Source organism: Physeter macrocephalus, chromosome 16 (assembly GCF_002837175.3).
Source record: "Physeter macrocephalus isolate SW-GA chromosome 16, ASM283717v5, whole genome shotgun sequence".
In the NCBI taxonomy this organism is placed as follows: Eukaryota; Metazoa; Chordata; class Mammalia; order Artiodactyla; family Physeteridae; genus Physeter; species Physeter macrocephalus.
Genome location: NC_041229.1, coordinates 98,139,681 through 98,149,180, shown reverse-complemented (window position 1 = coordinate 98,149,180; position 9,500 = coordinate 98,139,681).

Here is a 9,500-nt window from a genome sequence, read left to right as displayed (position 1 = left end):
GATGGAGGTACTCATTCCCTCAGTTGCCAGGAGGGATGGCTGCTCGTGGCTCACTGTTCATCCTTCTCCAGATAATACCTCCCCCCAGGGCAGTACCAATATCATGTCCTCTTCCTCCAGCAGGCGATAGCCAGTAATGGTCAATGTGGTGATAAAAAGACCAGGGCCTCTTGCCTCAACTTGAAACAACTGTGAAGGGCTATCCCAGCTCTAAAGCTCCTTGTGGGACCATCTAAGATCTTTTTTGTTACTGTATCATGGTTCAACTTCTCCCCTCTGCCCAATTCTGCTTCCTTCATTCTTTTACAGACGTTGATATTGGGAGCACTTCCCAAGAAATTTTTACACACAAATTCAATCTGAGAGATGTTGCCTAGGGAACTCAACCTTTGACATAGATTTATAGTAAAGGGGGAAAATATATGCAAATATTAAAATAATCAAAATTATTTTTGCATGACTTGAAGAAAGTTCTACCTTCTGAGCAGGTTTACCTAACTTGCTTAACAATATCATGAATAGATAAAAATGTACAGTTTAAATCTTGAACTACCAGTGCAACGAACATAGCACTTGATCTTTATGTGGCTGCCTAACACCTTCATAACCTCTCATCACTGAAACCCAAGAAATTTGAAAAGTTCTGAGTGAGTGATCTTCTTTTCTTTTCTCTCCTGATGAGTAAGGAAGTAAACCCTGGCTTCCTTTAAGCACTGAGTGGAGACTTTAAAATTTCAAGAAGTGTGCTCCAAAAAGCACTGAGCCTCCTGGGATAACAGAGCCTGGAGTAGGGGCCCCACATGCCCTTGTTAAGGGCAATACAGGCTCTGGGTCAGTTTAGGACTATTTGACCGGCTACAGAAGCAGGGACTGTAGCAATTGCTGTAGGCTGATTGTTTCTACCCTGCCTTTTTTCTACTGCCTTATATCAAGAGCACAGTAGTAGCTAATACTTTAGGATTCACATGAGATAATGATTGAATTGACAACATCCACAGAACTGTGACTAAGTCCCCTGGGTAGAGAACATAAACTATAGACCAAAGGAGGACAAGGGTAGATACTGAGAGGCATCAGGGTGGACTCCTGAACATCCTCTGTACTCCAGAACCACTCTACACTCTGATGCACCATGGTCTATGTCCTCGGCGGTGACCTTCATGGACTGCTTCAGTGGGTTCCTCTACTGTAATAAAGAAAAAGAAAACTAAGAGACATCATTCCCTGGATCTTCCTGTCACATTTTTACTTGTCTACCAAACTGTTGTTTGCTTCAACAAGTCTCAAGGCCTGTAACATTGAATGTCTCTGATTGTTTGCCAGTGAGATTGCTATTGCTTTCAACCGTGACCCTGGGCATGAAATTTTCCTCACTCCGCTCCAAATAAAGAGAGTCAACTCTCTCCACAAGTGGAGATGCCTGTCCTTATAGAACGATGCTCTGCCGTGATAGAACTTCTACACCATGTACCTGGAGGGTGAGTGGATGGGGCAGCCTGAGTATAAAATGCCCACAGACTCCCATTCTTCTTTCCAAGGTTGGGTAAATTTTCTTGAATAAACTTCTCAATTTGTTGTATACTTCTGGTCAACATCCAGAGTTTTTGAATCATTATTTTTGACAATTTTGTCCAGTTTTATTGTTGCTTCTTAGAGATAGATTTTATGAGCTCCTTATTCAGCTATTATGGAAGTCCCACCTTCACAAACCTTATTTTTTTTTTTTTTTTTTTTTTTTTTTTTGCGGTACGTGGGCCTCTCACTGTTGTGGCCTCTCCTGTTGTGGAGCACAGGCTCCAGACGCACAGGATCAGCGGCCATGGCTCAGGGGCCTAGCCGCTCCGCGGCATGTGGGATCTTCCCGGACCGGGGAGCGAACACGTGTCCCCTGCATCGGCAGGCGGACTTTCAACCACTGTGCCACCAGGGAAGCCCCACAAACCTTATTTTTAATAGTAAAACATTACAAGTAAATATCAAAACATACTGAAATTTTAAATAATGAAATTAGGAAATCATTGGTGCATGGATAGGCATAAAGTACAGCAAAATATTAACTCAAATGTATCTTGCTTCCATGTGGTATCAAAATAGCCAAGAGTTCCTGCTAGTCCCAAGGAGGAGCTGAAAGGTGGCTGAAAGTCGGGGGAACTTCTTTGGGGGCTATGATGGTGAGATAACTCTATGACAGGGGCTGCAGGACCAACAGCCTAAGCCAGGGGCCATATGGAGGATATGGCTGAGATTCAGAGTTGTATAGCCAAGATGAGCCCAAATCAGCAAAGGAGAATGAGGAATTGCTACCCATACTATATAATAACTCCTATAAATCAGTAAGAAACATTTTAAGACACAAAGCTTATGAAAAGACAATTCATAGAAGAAAAATGTAAGCAGCCAATAAAATATGAAAATTTTTTCAACTCACCAGTAATCAGGAAAATATAAATTGCTTTAAAATGCATCATTTTGGGCTTTCCTGGTGGCGCAGTGGTTGGGAGTCCACCTGCCGATGCAGGGGACACGGGTTCGCGCCCCGGTCCGGGAAGATCCCACATGCCGCGGAGCGGCTGGGCCCGTGAGCCATGGCCGCTGAGCCTGTGCGTCCGGAGCCTGAACTCCACAACGGGAGAGGCCACAACAGTGAGAGGCCCGCGTACCGGAAAAAAAAATAAGAATAATAAATAAAATAAAATGCATCATTTTTTACCATCAGTTTGGTAAAAATGTAGAAGGTTGATAATGTCCATCACTGGTAGAGTGTGGGAAAGTAATATCCTCATATACTGTTGGTGGGAATGTAAGCTAGTAACCGGAGCAGAGACCACTCACTGTCTTCCCTCCTATAGGCACACAGCTAGACCACATTGCTGACCACTGCTGTAGTTAGCAGTGAACGTAAATAAGTTCTCTCCAATAGCATGTGAGAAGTGATGTGGACCACTTTCAGCCCTGACCACTAGAAGCCTCCCATGAACACTCTCCACGCTCTTTCCTCTTCCACTGCCTGGATGCAGATTGTCCCCTGCATCGGCAGGCGGATTCTCAACCACTGCACCACCAGGGAAGCCCTGTGATGGTTAATTTTATGTGCCAACTTGACTGAGCCACGGGATGCCAAATATCTGGTTAAACATTATTTCTGGCTTTGTCTGTGATGATGTTTCTGGAAAAGATTAACATTTGACTCAGTAGACTGAGTAAAGCAGATTTCCCTGCACCATGAGGATGGGTATCATCCAATCCACTGAGGGCCTGAATAGGACAAAAAAGCAGAGGAAGGGAGGATTCAGTCTCTCTGCCTGACTTGAGCTGAGCTATTGGTCTTCTCCTGACCTTGGACTTGGACTTACACCATCAGTGGTCCTGGTTCTCAAGCCTTTGGACTCAGACTGGAAGTACACCATCGGCTTTCTTGGGTCTCCAGCTTGTGGACTGCACATCTTTGGACTTCTCAGCCTCCATAATCTCTGAAGCCAATTCCTGACAGTAATAAATATGAATGTAAATATATATATATATATCTCAGTCCATAGTACTTCGTTATGCGAGCCCAAGGAAACTAATACAGAATGGGAGTGAAGAATAAAGATCAAAGAAAATAAATTTTAGAACAAGAGGGACCTTACATAGATCAATGATAAAATAAGGAATATAGTTAGCTCAGTCTTGAGATTAGTACACACACACACACACAACACACACACACACACACACATGTTTTGGAACATGTATAAGATAATATAATATGAAACAGTTAAAAGAATGGCATTATGGGTTCCAGTCCAAGATGGTGACAAAGGAAGTGCCTGAACTCACCTCCTCCCATGGACGCACCATATCTACAGCTACACATGAAACAATTCCCTCTGAAAGAAATCCAACGACCAGCTGAGTAACGCCTACACACCGAGTGAACAAGGAAAAACCCACACTGAAATGGGTACGAAAGGCTGAGACACACTCTCACCATAAACCATTTTCCTAGCACAGGGACAAGCAATCAGGAGAGAACTCCCAACTCCCAGCTTCTCTCTGAGGAGTGAAGATTCTGGACCCAACATCTAGCACCCCAACTTTTAAGAATTCCACCTGAGGAATGTACCCCAAAACACCTAGCTCCAAAAGCCAACTGGGCCTGTACCCATGAGACCCACAAAACCTTAGCAAACAAAAAAGTAGTTCTTAACAGGCACATGAGTATTTGCTGTGGCTGCCCTCCCTGGACTCAGTGCAGAGGAAGCAAACAAAAGACTCCCATCTCCCAGTCTTTCCCTGAAAGAGGCTTATTTGCATCGTTTAAAAGCTGTTGCCTTAGGGTCCAGTTTTCAATCAGCCTGCTTCTAAGTGCTGACTTTGGGACATTGACAGGTCCTGGCAAACCCTCAGCTACTGGGAGCCACTAAGAACTAAGAAGGCAGCTTGGACAATCACAAACTTTTGAGAGACAACCAAAAGCTCAGGCCATGCTGAAAATAAATTTCACCTCCTGCAAAGACCACTCCATCACGACTGGAAGAGGTGCTATTTTATCTAATGCATAGAAACTAACACAGAGAGTCAAGGAAAATGAACAGAGGAATATGTTCCTAACAAAAGAACAAGATACACCTTCAGAAACAGACTTTAATGAAATGGAGATAAATTACCTGATAAAGAGTTCAAAATATTTGTCATAAAGATCCTCACTGAGGTCAGGAGAACAATGCATGAACAAAGTGAAAATTTCAACAAAAAGATGGAAAACCTAGACACTACCAAACAGAAATCACAGAGCAGAAGACTACAGTAATTAAACTGCAAGATTCAGTAGGGTGGTTCAACATTAGACTAGATAAAGCAGAAGAAAAAAGAATCTGTGAACTCAAAGACAGGGCAGCAGAATTCATTCAATCTGAAGAGCAAGGAGAAAAAAAATAGAGGAAAAGAGTGAAGACAGTGTAAAGGACTTATGGAACACCATCAGGCAGACCAATATTTGCATTATAGTGGTCCTAGACAGAGAAGACAGAGAGAAAGTAGCAGAAAGCTTATTCAAAGAAATAATGGGGAGTCCCCCAGTGGTCCAGTGGTTAGGACTCCACACTTCCACTGCAGGGGGCACAGGTTCAATCCCTGGTCAGGGAACTAAGACCCCACATGCTGTGCAGCACGTCCAAAAAAATAATTAATTTTAAAAATTGTTTTTAATTTTTAAAAAGAAATAATGGTTGAAAACTTCCCAAACCTGGAGAAAGAAACAGACATCCAGATCCAAGAACCCCAGAGAGTTCCAAATAATATGAGTACAAAGAGACTCACACCAAGACATATTATCATTAAATTGGCAAAAGTTAAAGACAAGGAGAGAATCTCTAAAAGCAGCAAGAGAGGGCTTCCCTGGTGGCACAGTGGTTAAGAATCCACCTGCCAATGCAGGGGACACGGCTTCAAGCCCTGGTCCAGGAAGATCCCACATGCCACGGAGCAACTAAGCCCGTGTGCCACAACTACTGAGCCTGCTCTCTAGAGCCTGCACACCACAACTACTGAACCTGTGTGCTACAACTACTGAAGCCCACACCCCTAGAGCCCGTGCTCCACAAGAGAAACCACCACAATGAGAAGCCCGTGCACCACAACAAAGAGTAGCCCCTGCTCACTGCAACTAGAGGAAGTCTGAGCACAGCAACGGAGACGCAACACAGCCAGAAATAAATAAATAAATAAATTTATTTAATTTTTTTTTTAAAAAAGGCAGCAAGAGAAAAACAACTTCTTATGTACAAGGGAACCCCAATAAGACTATCAGCAGATTTTTCAGCAGAAACTTTGCAGGCCTAAAGGAAGCGACATGATATATTCAAAGTGCCAAAGGAAAAAAATATGCCACCAAAGAATACTCTACCCAGCAAAGTTGTCTTACACAACAGAAGGAGAGATCAAGAATTTTCCAGACAAGCAAAAGTTGAAGAAATTGATCACCACTAGACCAGCTCTATAAGAAATGTTAAAGGAAATTCTTCAAGCTCAAGTGAAAGGACTCTAATTAACAGCAAAACATATGAAAATATAAATCTCACTGATAAAGGTAAATATATAGTTAAATTCAGAATACTCCAATGTTGTAACAGTGAGTAAATCACTTATAACTCTAGTATGATGGCTCAAAAATAAAAGTATTAAAAATAACTGTAACTACAATAATTTGTTAACAGGCACACATGGTAAAAAGATGTAAATTGTGATATCAAAAACATAAATGGAGGGGAGTAGTAAAAGTGTAGAGCTTTAGTATGCATTTGAACTTAAGTTGTTATCAGCTTAAAATAGACTATTATAAATATGTTTTATGCCTCAAGGTAAACACAAAGCAAAAAGCTATAGTAGATACACAAAAGATAAAAAAGAATGGAATCTAGGCATACCACTACAGAAACTCATCAAATCACAAAGGAAGAGAGCAAGAGAAGAGGAAAGAAACAAAGGAATTATAAACAGCCAGAAAATAATTAACAAAATGGCAATAGTAAGTCCATACCAATTAATAATTACTTTAAATGTGAATGAACGAAATTCTCCAATTAAAGGACATAGAGTGGCTCAGTGAATTAAAAAACAAGACCCAACTATATTCAACCTGTATCCTTCAACTTTAAGGCATAGACTGAAAGTGAAGGGATGGAAATAGATATTCCAGGCAAATGGAAACCAAAAGAGGAGCAGGGGGTGCTATTCTATTTTTTTTTTTTTTTTTTGCAGTACGCGGGCCTCTCACTGCTGTGGCCTCTCCCGTTGCGGAGCACAAGCTCCAGACGCGCAGGCTCAGCGGCCATGGCCCACGGGCCCAGCCGCTCCGCGACATGTGGGATCTTCCCGGACCGGGGCACGAACCCGTGTCACCTGCATCGGCAGGCGGACTCTCAACCACTGCGCCACCAGAGAAGCCCAAGGGGTTGCTATTCTTATATCAGAAAAAAATAGACTTTAAGTCAAAGAATGTAACAAGAGAAAAAGCACATCATGATATAGTAATAAAGAGGTTAATATGTGGAATCTAAAATAAAAGGTCAGACTCAGAAACAGTGTAGAAAAGCTGTTTCCAGGCATTGGGGGTGGGGAGGGGAATAGGGAGAGGTTGGTAAAAGGGTACAAACTTTCAGCTATAAGATGAATAAGGTCTGAGGATTTAATGTATAGCATGGTGACTATTGTTGACAACATCGTATTGTATAATTGACATTCACTAAGACAGTAGGACTTAAATGTTCTCACCAAAAAGAAAAAAAAAAAAAGATAAATATGTGAGTTTGCAGGGTGATGGATGTGTCAATTAACTAGATGCGGGGATCCTTTTATAATGTATATGTATGTCAAATCACCACCATGTACACTTTAATTATCTTACAATTTCATTTGACAATCATATCTCAGTAAAGCTGAAATAAAAAATAAAATAAAAAATAGAAAAAAAAAAGAATGGTGCTATGGACTGAATTTTGTCTGCCAAGATTTCATATGTTGAAGCCCTAATCCCTAATGTGATGGTATTTTGAGATGGAGCCTTTGGGAGGTAATTAGAGTTAGAGGAGGTCATGAGGGTAGAATCCTCATGATGGGATTAGCAGCTTTATAAGAAGAATAGTTCTCTCTCTCTCTCTCTCTCTCTCTCTCTCTCTCTCCCTCCCATATCAGAAGGCAACCTCTGAAAGCCAGGAAGAGTGACCTCACCAGGGAACCAAATCCACCAGCACCTTGATCTTGGCCTTCTAGCCTCCAGAACTAAGAGAAATAAATTCCTGTTGTTTAAGCCTCCCAGTCTGATATTTTGCCATGGCAACTAGACCTAATACAGATGAGTACATCTACCTACACTGATTTTGAAAGAGCTCCAAAATATTTAATTTTTAAAAAAAGTTGAAAAACTGTATGTGTAATATAATAGCATAGATGTTAAAAAAAAAAAAGTGTTGATCAAATTCATGTACTCTCAACTCTTTGCACTAACGCTCCACAACTCCAATGCTGGCCTCTTCACATTTAATAGAAAAAGTTCTCTGCTGCTACAATGATCATCAAAGGAAGAAAAAGGGCCAATTATTTTTCTGTTCTGTGAGTTGGATGATCAGTTAGTCCTCCACTTTCTGGAGGCCACGCTCGGGCTTTATGGCTTTATGGCACGATGACAACCGCAGGTGACGAATTATGCCCTCAGGAGCTGAGGCAAAGAGTTAGGAAAAGTTTGCAAAGCAGCAAATTAGTGTCATCCCTTGGGGGTTCTTCAGAGCTAAGAATTTCTTTCACCTCGATTCCCCAGGAGCTTCAGGTAAGTAATTAAAGGCATGACTGGATGCTACAAGAACACATCCCCACTAAATGTGCAAGTCGCTAATGAGGTCACAGTTCCCAACTCCTGTAACCATACTGTGGACCAAAACCAGGACACAGCATCTCCCGGTGTCCCTGTTAGGTCCACAAAACCATACGTTTTAGAAGCAGCTGGGTCACCATGCCAACGCAGAAGGACAGAAGCCATTTCTTTCCCGTCTACCCCTTCCCCAGACAGGTGGCTCTGGAAGGAAGGAGGAGACCACCATTTATGGAACACCTACTAGGTGCCAGGCACTGGGCTGAGCACTTTATCCATTGGTCAGACCAATGTGGCACCGAACGCCAGTGCTCACCAAGAGCCACAGCTCTCTTCTGCCAGGGAACATGGCCAAATGCTATTCCCCCACCAGCGGAAGGTGGGTGAAAGTGATATATGTCACTTACAAACCTGGCCTGTAGAAACCTCCACCCACTGTCTTCCACTCTCTCTTCCTCATCTGCTACCTGGATGGTGGCACTCTGGATGACCTCGACAGGTTTGGGTTACAGGTGGTGAAGCCTGTACTAGCCTAGGTCCTTGAATGGTACCAGCCACATTAAACTGTGACACAGGTATTAAACCACTGAGATCTGGGAGTTGTCTGTTATAAAACCAGTTAGCTTACCCAACTCAGCCAATCTATTTCACCATCTGGAAAATACAAATTAAATCACATCTTTTATTTACCCAATGAATGGCTCAAGGCTACCTCGGCCTTAATAGCAGAAGTCTTTTATCTCTCACATAATGCTGGACCCCATCCCAAACCAAAGTGTCCAAGAACTCTCAGGCCAAAGGACTCCTGCTTCCAAAGGCCATGCAGGGAGGAAGAACTAAAACTCTGACCAGGCGCTGTCTTTGGTAACAGCCATGGAACTGGTCCTGCATAATCTGATGGGTGTGTGCTGACTGCTGCATTGTGGCTGCAGGTCCGGAGCCCTGCCATGCCATAGTGTGACCCCATCCTTCAGCTCCAAGGTCATAGTTATCTATCCACTGCCACACGCTCAGCTAGTGCTCCCCAAAACACAATGGCCTAGGATGGCTGGACCGAGAGGCGCTTCCAGCCCCAGGCACGTGCTGCACAAAACCAAGCCTCCTACCCAAACCCCAGTGCTGAACCTACTTCACCAACACAGGTCCCCTTCCC